Source organism: Heliangelus exortis, chromosome 3, assembly GCF_036169615.1.
Source record: "Heliangelus exortis chromosome 3, bHelExo1.hap1, whole genome shotgun sequence".
NCBI classification, from domain to species: Eukaryota; Metazoa; Chordata; class Aves; order Apodiformes; family Trochilidae; genus Heliangelus; species Heliangelus exortis.
Genome location: NC_092424.1, coordinates 96,619,319 through 96,633,359, shown reverse-complemented (window position 1 = coordinate 96,633,359; position 14,041 = coordinate 96,619,319).

Here is a 14,041-nt window from a genome sequence, read left to right as displayed (position 1 = left end):
CAGCACACTTTTTAGTAGCAATCCCATATCTGTTGAGTCATGACCCTGATGTAGTTCTTGCATCACAAATTAACCTGTCATTCCAAGGAAAAGACCTTCACTCCCCATTGATTTTCAGCTCTGTTGTGGTCTTGCTGTCTTTTAATAAAGAAAACTAGAGCAATAATAAAACTAGATAATAAAAATATAATAATAAAAATAATTATAATATATTATATATATAATAATAAAAACTAGAGCAAAATGTCCTTGCAGTGCATGCACACTGGAGTTACTGTTTTATTCACTGCAGCTTCACACAGACCTGTTCTCTTATCCTGGGACTTTTGTCTTATCTCTGTGTACTATCAATGCAAAGCCTATGGTCATGCTAACACTTGTATTCAGTGAGGGCACACAAATTTTTGTGGATTGTAAAGGGGCTTCATTTTATTTCAGGACAGAAGAAATAGGGATTGTTGTGAATTCTAAAAACTGCAGCAGTGGGCAAGTCTGGCGACTCACCATCCACCAAGAGTTTGTACAATCCCTTCGTATTATTCCAAGTACCCTTATCCACAAACTTTGGGGCTGTTCTCTCTTTCAGATGAAGATCCGGGGTCAACACTGGCAAGTCCCGTAGCAGAAACAAGAAGGAAGAAAAAACAGACTTGACACGATAACCTGTAAGTAATGCTGGGCAAGATACTGAGGATCTACTGGAGATGAAACTATGGGAGAAAGAAACAGCAGAGTCAAAGTCACAGAGCAGTAAATGGCTTTCACTCTCTTTATGACTGCTGCTGAAGGAACAGCAGCAAGAGTGGGAACATGTCCCAGATAGTAATCAATATAATAAGTTCAAGAAAAACTATTGTACTGCTATATTCTGTGACACCTCAGGTGGAGTTTCAGGAAAATACTGGGGGCTTTTCCATGACTCCCATTCATCCTCTGACAGGTATGATCCAGGACAGAATTACGCATGTGAAAATATTTGAGTGAAAGCAAAAGTTTACTCCAGCTACATCTGAACTCACTGTGAAGCTTGTGATCATTTCCCTTGCATTTTTCTGTTCACAAATCCATTATCTGGACAGACTCTTATGCTGTTATGCTTACATCACTATCCTAGATGATGCAAAAATCTCAGATACTGTAGTTGTCTGTTGTATATCAAATCCTTCTTCTTTCTAGGTATTTGGCTGAGAGATGGAGGAGATTCATTCTGTTGCTTGAAATTTCTCTCCCTTAATTCAGCACTATTAACCTATCTGCAGATTTTTTTCCTTTTTCATTTGGTTGCTGGTGCTTGGTAATATTTTGTTTTATTTTATTTAGAAGGAACTAAAAAAGAAACAAGAAAGTTCTTGGTTAAAAGAAATTTCCAATACCTCCAGAAGCAACTAGTTTTGTTCATTTGGTGGCAAGCTGCTGAGTGAGTGAGTCATGAAGTATCTCTTTTGTGTAGATAATCAGTTTTCTGACAGAACTTTGTAAAAATCACCTTTACTCCAGACCTGGTCTGATTTTCCCCCAGTGCCAATTTCTTCTCCTTCAATAATCCTTTTTCTCCCTATCTTTTCTTCCTTGGAGTTTTATTCCATTTGTGAGGTGTGGGTCAGTCACAGAACCTCTTGTCCTCTACTTAAGGTAGAGCACATATTTTGGCATGGGCACCATGAAAATTAGTTCCTAAGGAATCTAAGCTCCCAAAGAGTCATCTGAGTGTCCAGAACAACCAGGGGTTTGGAGGACAGAGAATGTGAAGGATAAATGAGTTGGAAAATAAGAGAGAGAGTGGAAGGAAGTTGGTTGCTATAGACTCCTGCTGAACAGTGCTCCCCGTCAAGAAGCCTGAATCAACCCCTGAAGGCTGAACTATTCAGTGAAAGGCACCTTCCAAATACCTGCTCACATCTCCTCTGCTCCCATACCTCTTTAATAAGAACAAAATGGATTCCCCATTTCTGAACAAAGGTCTGTAGGTAGGAGAGAGTATGGTCTCCCTGGCTGAGTAGCAGCTGGGGAAAAATAAATAGACCATATGCTGGAGAGCAGTCGCCAGAACACTGGGACAAAGCTGTGGACCACTGCCAAACCTCACAGCTAAAGCCATGGCAGCCAAGGCGTGGGGTGGAGGGAAAATTCTCAGAAACACACTGTAAGGGACCCTGCACTGGGGTACTTTTAGGGACTGCAATGTATAAGTCCTTAACAAAAGAAGGAAAAATGGTTTGTTTTTAGAATCGTCCTTGGAAAAGCAAGTCATTTACCCAAGAAACCCTGAACACCCTTGTTAAAGTCTAATTCTCTCATGATTTCTTTTTTTTTCACCTGCCTGGTCATTCTCAGGAAAGCCTAGACCACTGCAGATTTTTATCTGAAGGAGTCAGTGGTTCCTGATTTCTTTATTTTGTCTTTTTCACCCTTACTCCTGTTTCTCCTGTGACCTGGAGAAGGGATCTGCTCAGGAGAGCATCATGAACAGCTATAGCAATTCTGCAGAGGAGCTTAGTTTGTGAAGACTTTTATGCAACAGAAATTGATCTGCAATATATTCACAGAATCAGAATCACATGGAAAGTGTTATTTCACTCAAGCTTTTTTCCCTCCTATCTGTAAACTGATTATATATGCTAGTCTGTTCCAGTCCCACAGAGGATGCCCTGCTGGTCATGTATAATGTTATTAGAGATGGACTGGAGAGCTGAAGCTAATGAACTCTGAACTATGTGAGATCTGGGGGAGAAGGAGCTGCAGCAGCCCTCATGCAAAAAAAAGAAAAGTAACACCAGGACCCAATCTGTAATTCAGTGAGCTGTAGGACTCAACCAATTTTTTTTGTATGAAGTATCCTTGTAAGCTGGGATGGCTGGGAGTCTCTGGACCATTCTATACTTTGTGCTCAGTGTAAATTGGGTGCTGCACACCTGACCAGTCTTACTTCGTGCCTGTGTAACTTAACAACTAATTTGGTAAGTGTGGAAACAAAATAGAGTTTTGGCTAAGTTTTGGTTTAAACAACCTGAAATTTTAAAGTAGGCCAATTCTTTATAAAAAGAACGTATGGATGTTATTAAAAAACACATTTCAGTTTTCTAGTAAAAATCACATTCATTATAGTCCTAATTACATTTCTTTAATCAGACAGGTCTCTTCTGAAACTTGTTCTCTAAAATAGAACACCTGCTTAGAGACACTTCAGCAAAAATAGTAAAACAGTTCACATTAATTGTTTGTGGCAGATTTAAGTGAAACCTAATTGCCTAAATTGCTGATACTTATTTGTGTAACAAACCTGAATGAAAGTAACTGGTAAAAAAAGTCCTTACACATTTCTTTACACCTTGTTGGTTATTCTTTTGCAATTAGTCATTTTAGATTCTAGATATCCACTACAGAGTAACTGGTCATATATTGGCTTGCGGTGTTTAAAGAGAAAAATAAATGAGAATATACTCCTGGAATGGCAGTGATATTTACCAAACTTCTTTTTAAATATTCACAACAAAATAGGTTGTTAAAAAGAACCCCCTGAGGATGGTGCCTTTTGTCAGTTTTCTAGCAGAGTGCACCCTGAACTCTGACAGAAAATTACTCATTAATCTCTAAGGAATGACCAGTTTTTCAAAATAGTCACTCAGCAATGCTGCTGCTGTTAATTTTTTAGGAATTATCCGTGCCATTAATTGCTTGATGTGGTTGGTAACAACAGTAATACTTTACAAATGGGACATTAACTCCAAAAGTAGTCATTAGTTTTTGTCCACATACTGTAATTAACACTTACTTTGCAGAAGGTAAGCATCATGACTTCACAGAAATGGCAAAGGCCATGATGTCACTGGAAATTTGGCATCTCTCTCTAATATTTTATTTATTCTCAAGGTACTGTGGTGGGGTTGTTTTCTGGGTGAAAAATTTCACTAGCAATCACTTGCATTCAGAGTGGTAGATGTAGTAAAGAACCTGATCTCCAGTTCCAGCCTGCGGAAATTTTCCCCTCTATTTTTACCTTCAGATTTTTTGCTTCCTAAAATAAGGGGAAGATACAGATGCCTCAAATTGCTTCTTGCTTTTGACAAGAAAAGTAAAGCACTGAATTAAGGGTGTCTGTGCGTGTGTACAATATGGAACTGAAAATCTTTGCAACGGTGTCACATTTTTCACTCACACTTTTATGTGGGTCTAGTGTCAGCAAAGTTGCTCTCATTAATTATGGTAGGACTTTAGACTCAGATAATTTTATTTTGCAGTCTAGGACCAAACCAGTATGTTGAAGTACACACACACGAGTTGAAAGATGAAAGGATCTTAAATATATTTGTTTTTACATTTAAGAAAAGATTTCTTTCTTTGGTCCATTCTTAAAATAAAAACCCCAAGCCCCAATAAATCTAACCTGCAAAATAAACCTTTAATAAGTGTATTCAGTTGATATTTTTTAAAGCACTACATGATTTAGCATATGACCTCCCTGAAAACCTAAGAAGTCTGTGCTTCTAGGGTGCTAAAGCATATTTGGTATGCCTGTTTATATTGGATTCTTTATATTGGATTCATTGGTAGCTTAGCTCAAATTGAAGCAGGGCTTTGCTATATCATTCCTCCAGGACTAAAATGTCAGCTTCTGGCATAGTCTCAAATATTTTCTGTTTCTGGAATGTGCATTTTCAGAACATTGGTGGTATCAAAGGGCACTTCCCAGTGGCATCTTCCACTGGCTGAGAAATTAGTAACCTGGAGATGCTCATAAGTCTTGCCTGCTTCTCTCAGAGATAGTAAACACTGAAGGAAAATTACATATAAGTAATACTCCCTGCAGACACTCCAAGGAAGGCAGTGGAATCTCCTAACCCTGCAGCAAATATGCGGCTTAGTTCTATGTGTCTTGCTTATCTAACTATTCTTTATCTAGTTATTTCCAGACTCCGGCTTACAGGTCTTTTTTTTTTTTTTTTTTTTTTAATTTTAATTTTTTCTCCCCAATTTGTCTAATACCACAGAGTGTGTAGAAAAGGCTGGTATTAAGTCTTGTTACAGGTGCTTTAGCCATGAGGTCATTTTTGTAATATTCTGTGGGTGATGCTACTGTCCAGCAGTGCTTTATATTCTCTGTACACTTGGAAGTATTACAGAATTTCCACTACCACCAAGAATACACCACCACTTTATAATACATTTTACCTCTTCCAGGCTTTGGCCACCTTGCATTATTTTGACCCTTAGTTTTCCAGGCTTTTTTTTCAGCTCAGGCTATGTTCTTTTTGTTGTTGCTTAAAAAAACATTGAATCATAAAAATGGCAGAGGCAAAGAATGCTAACACCTGACTCAATATAACTGCATACTGTTGAAAAGAGAAAGTGTTTCTCACTTACATCAGAAGGATGTAAGACTTCAGACTGCATTCAACCATTATTTAGGGATTGTGCTTGCTGATACCATTTTCTGTAATAGCCATTCTGACATGGGTATGTGCCAAGTGAGGAAGATTTAAACCGTATATATATTTAAAGGTATGCAACCAGATATAACAGAGTGTAATGAGATTTTATAAGTAGGTAGCTGGGCCAGGAAGACTTTTTTCACATGGCAATAATGAGTATTGACTATTGTTATTGAATATTATTTTTATTGAATATTATTAAGGCAGAGTTAAGGGTGTTGGCTATAAGGTCAATATAAAGACTAAAGTGTAGATACATCTTAAAAACTGAAAGTCATTTGTTTGCATCACTGTGTGTGTGTTTTTTTCCGGGAAGTGCTCAGCTCTCTAAATAAAATCTTAATGGTATTATTTTCAGAGTATTTGACTGGAGCTTGTAAAAAGAGGCTTTGTTTATTTTATGGATTTACATACCATTTCCTTTTTTTTATATGAGTGGCCCAATAGATAATATTAAACCACAGAATCATAGAATGGCTTAGGTTAGAAGCAACCTTAGAGACCATCTACTCCAACCTCCCTGCCATGGGTAGGGATGCCTCTCAACAAGAGAAAGATGCTCAAGGCCTTATCCAACATGGCCTTGAACACCTTCAGGGATGAAGCATTCACAGCTTCTCTGGGCAATTTGTTCCAGAGCCTCATACTCTCATCCTAAAGAACTTCTCCCAGTCTTAGAACTTACATCCAATCTTAATCTGTTCTCCTTCAGTTTAAAATCATTTCTCCTTGTCCTGTCACTGGACACTTACAAGAGGTCCCTCTCCAGCCTTCCTGTAAGTTCTCTTCAGGTATTGGCAGGCAGCTAGAAGGTTGCCCCAGAGTCTTCTCTTCTTCAGGCTGAACAATCCCAACTCCCTCAGCCTCTCTTCGTAGTAGAGGTGCTCCAGCCCTTGGATCATCCTTGTTGCCCTCCTTTGGATTTGTTCCAACAAATCTATGTCCTTCCTGTGGTAGGGACACCAGAACTGGATGCAGTATTCAAGGTGGGATCTCACAAGAGCAGAGTAGAGTGGGAGAATAACCCCTCTTGATCTGCTGGCCACACTCCTCTTGATTCATCCGAGGCTGGCTTTCTGAGCCGCATGAACACACTGCCAGCTCATGTTGAGCTGCTCATCAGTTAACACCCTCAAGTCCTCTTCAGAGCCTCTCTCAAGCCACTGTACCCAGTTTGTAACCACAGAAAAAAAATTAGATTAGTTTTCTTGCTTCTTCATTAATTCTGGAATACATGTGACTTTCTGTCTTTATAGAATCATAGAATTGTTTTGGTTGGAAAAGATCTTTAAGACATCAAGTCCAACCATTAACCTAGCACACTGCAAAATTCACCACTAATCCATGTACTTAAGTGCCACATCCACAAATCTTTTAAATACCTCTAGGCATGGTGGCTCCACCACTTCCCTGGGCAGCCTGTTCCAGTGCCTGACAGACCTTTTGTTGATGAAATTTTTCCTAGTATCCAATCTAATCCTTCTCTTCCAAAACTTGAGGCCATTTCCTCTTGCTTGTTACCTGGGAGAAGTGGCCAACATCACCTCAATACAACCTCTTTTATATTTGGTTTTGATTTAGATTTGGTTTTTTTTCAAGGAAGTTTGCAGCTTGCAGAAAAAACGATATGGGTGTTTGGTAAGGTATCCTCCTTATCTTTTTTTAGAAATATATTGGGAAACTGTTTAAAGGAAAAAAAAAAATCAAAAAAATTTCACATAAGCTCAGAAAATCTGAGTAAATTTAGTGAAAGTGAGTAGACAGTATTTTATTTAGAGGTGATAGAAGGTGACAAACCAAGCTGTTCTCATCTAGGGGCTGCTGAACAATGTGGAAAATAAATGGAGGCTGAGAATGTGGAGTTTTTTTAAGTTGTCTCAAGTAAATTTTATAATTTTTAACATCTGTCTGAAAAGAAAGCATTTAATTTTGGTTTCAAAAAGACATTGTATATTGGATGAAACTTTTTTTAGGTAAGCCCATATCTGTAGGGCTTGATAGTTCCACTGAACCTGTGGGAGTTTAGAACCCATATCACTTTCAGGATGTGTTTTGCACGAGCTAGGCTGGAACATCTGAGTTGTGAGAACATGAGCTCAGTGCTGCAGACAACGTTCCTGAGTCTGTCTGGATACAAGAAATCACCTTCCCATGTGTTTTGATCTCACTGAAGTTAAGGAGATTTGAAATCAGCTTTAAAAAATCAAGCACTACTTATACTTGTTGCTGAGAAGGAATGAACTTTCTTCTGTGTTTGCTGAACTGGGGCCCAAGACCTCTTTTATAGCTTTTGTTTGACTTTTAAAGTCCCCTGTTCCTGCAGGGTGTGTTGCCACCTTTCACTTTAATGATGAGACAAGAGATGGCAATGCAGTAGCCATACTGCACATCCCCAGCCTCCTGAATCAAATGCTGAACTGAAACGCTGCAATGAGCAAGGGAACGCCTTACTCTTTCCTCACACCCTATATCTTAGAGGGATAATAATATTTAAGCCTAATGTACCACAAGGAAATGGCTTCATTGTTATCCAGTGGAGACCCCATAACAATGCCACTGTGACTGAGGCTCTAATGAGCAACTGTAAGATTTCAGTGGCAAAAGGGGATTCATTGCTAGTCCATGACCTCATGATGAAATCATTTCAATGCAGTCAGAGGTATGAAGTTATTATGGGAAAACTATTTCACAGAAAGTCTATAAGGACTTTTTTGACAGTGCCATTATGAAGCCATTACATTGTAAGGTTATGATGGCTAAGTGGTTTCAATAAAAACCTATTATGGTTTAAAAACAGACTAAATGGTGTCAATGGAAGTTATTCCTCCCTCTAAAACCTAAAGGAATTAAACAGACCTCTCTCTAAACCAAAACAAAGACAAACTAGATGTATGACTTAAACATCATCAGAAGGAGAGGAGTTATGATCTTATGAACAGTCAATTGCAATTTCTGCTGGAGTTACTTATTAGGAAAATAATGGTTTGTTACTGAATTTGTAGGATCTTCTTTAATTGAGTAAATAAAAATGAAACATCATCCTCACATAACCATTTACATTAAACAGCATTCTTCTGAATCCTCCTTTCTCTGTTACAAATTGATGTATTATAGTTTCTCACTTTTCTCATGGTTGTAGAGTTTCTGACTTTCATTTGCTCTGATAAGGGTAGCTGTGGCATACCTCAAAAATATATTAAAATTTCACTGCCACTCCCAGCCTAGGATTTTGAATGACAGCTGAGACTGACTGTCAAAATAACAGTATATTTCAATACTGAGTGCATATCTCCCTACCTTAGACTGGCATCTCATCAATAAGATGGGTACTATTCATTAGATTAAAATCTATCCTAATCTAATTAGCTGCTTTATCATTGGTGCTGGAAGGGAACAAAGTGCACATTTAAAAATTGTTTTGGTTAATGCCACCTTGCTTTGGGATAATTAGAACTATATTTTCCCAAAGAGGAATAAGCCTTTGAAGTGCCTCTGGGTTTTTTAGCTGGAACATCCAAAACTTTTCTGTCAGTTCTGTTTCATTTTTTAAAATAACTGTATTTGTTATTCAAAAAGATCAGTTAGAGATGGTTGATAGCACAGAGACTTGGATGCTGCACCTCATGGAGGTTGTGGTGTCACTTGGGTGACACCTAAGTCTCTTTACCCTCCTTACTCAATATCCATGTAAAATGATCTGGCAGACTGTCATTAAGGCCCATTCTTTTTATTACCAGACCACAATGTCAGGTGTGAAACCTTGTCAATAGGACTTGAAGTGTCCTTGTTAATCTGGCATCTGTTTGTTCTAGATCAGCTTGAAGTATAACCACTTGGGTTTTATACATCTTTGTCTTTAGCTGCTGAAGAGTTCCATTCCTTTCAAAAAACTCGGGTAGAAAGTGAAACCTTAAACAAGAGGTTTCCTCTTGAAAAGCAGTCTCAGAGGTTTATATCAGTTTCAATTACACCTTTTACATTTCCTTTGTAGAGACCTTAAATGGATGTTCACTGTCCTTTTTCACAACACATGCTATTTCTGTACAGTGACAGCAACAGAAGGTTAGACTAGTAAATGACAAACGAGCACTATATTTCCCATTTCAGATAAACTAGAAATTATAGATTTTTTAAAATGATTTTGGTATTAAAAACTATGACCCAGCTATCAGTTCATCAGTCAAATAAATATAATCAAATACGCTAAAGGATATATTTTGTCTTCTACTATGGTGCATCAGAAGTAAATAAGTTCTCCCACATCTGGTAAGGAAAACCTTTGTGTAATACTGTAGAAACATGTAACATCCCAACACCAATTATCTCAAATTCTGCTACCTTCATTCTTTTCAACTTCTTAATAAGTTCAAACCCTCTTTGACATCCTTGGAACCATACCATCAATCTCTGTTATCTCTGGTAATGAGGAAGTTATCCTGGAAAATGGTATAAATTGGATACCACAGATACTCTGAAGCATGTGGCTGAAAAAGACGTCTGAATAAGCCTGTATACTGCCATCTTAGGTCTGTCATTAATAGAATTGATCTTGAGATGGTTATTTTACCTGGACTCAATGATTTCTGATGGTTAATTGGATGCCTGTATCAAAGTCCCACTGAGGTAGATGGTAGGAATCTGTATTGGCTCAGGCACTGGTCAGCACAGAGTCTACTTATACATATTTGGGTCATGAGACATCCAAGAAAATGTTAAAGGTGGAGTGCAGAAAAACATAGGATAGATGGGCAGAAAATAGGAGGGGATAGATCCCTCCATTTGTGTTCTGCCCCCTCTCAGAGTCTGAATGCTCTCCTTTAGTTCCTCCTGTTCAAATGATCACACATATATATTCCATTTTGAAGATCCATTTCCCACTGAAATCCATATATGTTAGATGACTACCTCACTTTTGCTTGAAAAAAAGAACACTGTAATTATTTTTAAAAATAGAAAGATAGTAGGCTCCATTCTAATCATCATTGCTTTTCTATTTCTTTGTTTGGGAACTGATGGAATATTATCTTGATCCTCAGTTAGATCAATGGGATTTTACTAGTACTTTTATATGACAAGTAAAATAAATACAGCAGTGATATCTTAAAAAAGTTGGCAGAGTTCAAGACAGAGATTGAAATTTAATGTGAGAAAATCACAAGCTAAAGTTTCTCTGCTTTATGGATCAGTTCTTAAAATGCTTGATATAATTTAGTACAATTTATAGTATTTGTTCTGATGCTAAGCACCATAGGCATACATTCCTGTGTAATGGAACTTCAGACTTTCCAGGCTTCCAAAGTCTTTGGTATTTTTTTTTCATAACCACTGTTACCTCAAAATATCTTCAGGGAGCTGATTACCTCTGGTGTCTCCCTGAAATGTGGGCTGGATATACTTCCCAAAGATTTTTTCCAATTTAGATGCCTGTTTCTCTATCGAGGTTTGCAGATGAGTGGTGACCACCCACATCCTGTCATAACACCCACTGTCAAGATGAAGTAGGACACCAGTGGGTCAGGAGACATGCTGGGTCACTACAGTTTAATACATGTTTTAGTCTAGTTCTGTCCTGTCCTGTTCTGTTCTAAAGATCAAGGTCTTATCAGAGAGAGGAACTAAAGAAGAAATCTTCAGGGAAGATGCACGAACTCCAGGTCAAACTAAGAAGTGTCAGCTATTAGTGAGTATCCATGGAAAAATGTAAAAGAGAGAAGCTGTAAGGCAAAACAGGGAATAGGATGCATAAGTGAACTGTGCCACAGCAGCACAGAATGACAGGGATGAAATACACAGCAGAAATCGGTGCTCAAAAGACATAAAGACCACTGACAATAGAATGAGGTTAATGGACTAGCACATGTTTACAAGGGTGAAAGCACAGATATTGCAAGAGTGTCATTACATCATTTTGGCAGGGACCAGTCCAAACAAAGATTGAATTTGTTTTGCTTTCTAATTTGTGGGCCTTACTATTAGTTAAGAGGAGTTTTTATTAAAAGGGAATAAGATGCTTACTCCTTTTTTACCCCACACATACATCAAAATCCATAGCTGAGAATCTCTTCAGAGCTTTTGTCCCTAAATTATAAAGACTTAAATGTTCACATTGTAAATGAAAACATGTCTATAATTTCTATCATATCTGTTAATCATACTTTGTGTATCTTAGTATGTATAATTTTTTATGGTATCATTTCTTCCATGTAGTGCAGATGCACTTAATATCGAGAAGAATTTTAGATTGGTCAGATAATTTACTTTGTTCATGGAAAAAAAAAAAAAAGGTATTTGTATAAAAGTTCATTAACAGGGCTAATGCTTTCTTTCTAAAAACAGAAAGTGGCTATCTGATAAAGATTTCAGCAAATAGCTTCACCTTAGGTTAGTTCAGGCATAGAGTGATTCTTATAATGCAATAAATGATGGAAATATTGGCTTCCCTGCTATGTCTTAGCTGGTATTCTATGGTTTATCTGGTTTGATTCATGGTGGGAATCTCCAAATATAATAATAGTACACAAGTTTCAAGCAAAACATGTAAATTTTTTTCCAGATAGAGCCCTTTGCTTTGCTATTAAGGAATGAAAAAATATAATGAAAAAACAAAACACTTCTGGAGACACTGCTGGATTAGAAATATAGCGAGGTGGTTGTTGTTTGGGACAAGAACATTCGAATCAGAAGGCATATTCCCTTAGTGAGGCATGGAGATGTGTTAATACATATTGGTATTAAAATATCTTTAAATCCCATGCTAATCCCTTGCCTCACTGTGAGCTTTCTGGAACAGCAGAAACTACAGCTAGGATTTCTTCCCACTTTTCCCAAGTCCTGCAGTAAAACCTGAGGTGTCAGGTGCAACTACTTACAGTTTTGTCCTCCTCTTATTCCAGCTCTTCTTGGAAAATAATAATAAAAAAATCTATGAATGTTATCTAGAATGTTATCTAGAAGTGAAAACTAAGGAGCTATAGGAACTGAAGAGATGTTTCACAGTCTTACATTTGAATTCTTCCCTTTTCAAGCTGTTTTGAAATATTTTAATCCCATTATTCCTTCCTAATCTCTTTTACAAGCTGAATTATCATTTTATTTAAAATGTTCTCCTATGAAAGGGTTCTCACATGGTAATCTTTCTGTTGCCCTAACACTCTTCTTTACAGGCTCAGCCTTATCTTTCTTGAGATGACCAATACTGGGTCCAGTGATCAAAATGTGGGCACATCATGCATCAGCACTTTCTACATCTTCCAATTAATTCCCTTTTTTAATAGCAGTTTATTAATTTGATTACTGGTGGCCACTGAGATGTCATTTTCAGACAACTGCCCTAATCTCTTCTCATAAAATGTAGTATTTGACCAAGGAACTTGTTGCTGTAGCAGACTAGAGGTACAACATGAATGAAAGAAGTAACTAAACAACTTCATGTAAGAAAAATTCATCAATGGCTATTAAATAATGCAGAGGGAATGTTACTGGTTCAGGAGATTCGTGCATCATAGACTATCAGGAACTGGGGAAGTATGCTGGGAAAGGACCATTTATTGTATTTTCATACTTCTCTCTAAACTTTCACTTTTGGCCTCAGTCAGATGGAATATTAGGTTAGGTGGACATGCCTTTGAACAGTCATACTTATGCCATGTTCCTGAGCAGCAGTAGTTTGATTACTATATAGACCACACATGTTAGTGATGGTTTTCCCATGCTGATGATTTCGTGTTTGTCAGTGTTGCAGTTCAGCTGAGGGTCTGCCTGCTGAAGACTGGAGACCTTTCCAAAGCCTCTGCTGTTGAGTCACTGAACATGTTATCATCCTGAGACTTTGTCACTGTCCACATCTTTTACAGGCTGGTAGACAAATATTGAGACGTGCAGCCTCTATTATAGCTCTCTAGGATACTACTTTAGTAAAATTCCTCTGCTGTGTAACTGGCCTATGATTCTTTTCAATTTTTTCCTGTCACTTCAAAAATAATTTACACATGCAAGGACGTTCTCTTGTAATGTGTGGCAGCTTAGTTTCTGTTAAGAGTCTCTGCAAATGGATGTCTTCAGGTCCTTTTGCATCATCTTACTCCACCCACTCATTGCTCCTTGAATTAACTGTAATCGATTGGTGAGACACGACTCCTAGTACAAAAGTCACTTAGCTGTTGTATTTGGATGTGTTTTAATTCTATGCTTTCTTCTTGGTATAACCACCTAACCTAGCACAAAAATTTGGATGTGTAGTTTCCAGTTCTTCTGAGATCAAAACTGAGTTAATTTTGATGCCAAAACTAACGTAAGCATTAAATTACAGCCCACAATGCCCCAGTTTTTAAGAAGGTGTGAATGAGTAGTCTGGACTGGTCTGTTCTGAGGCTCCCTCTGTTCACCCTTAGCCTTGAAGCAGTTGTTTAGCATATTTCCCCTGCAGGGAAGGGCTGCAAAATGAAAACCTTTCTTGTAATGAAATACAAACCATTCATTTAACTAGTCTGTTATGGTTTTGTTTTCTTTTACCTCACCTTGACACTTTGATCACCACTGAGTGACCATTGGCAAGCTTCTGTGTTGGGAAACAGTTGTTTAATTCATGCTCTGTGCATTTAACAGGTTGTACC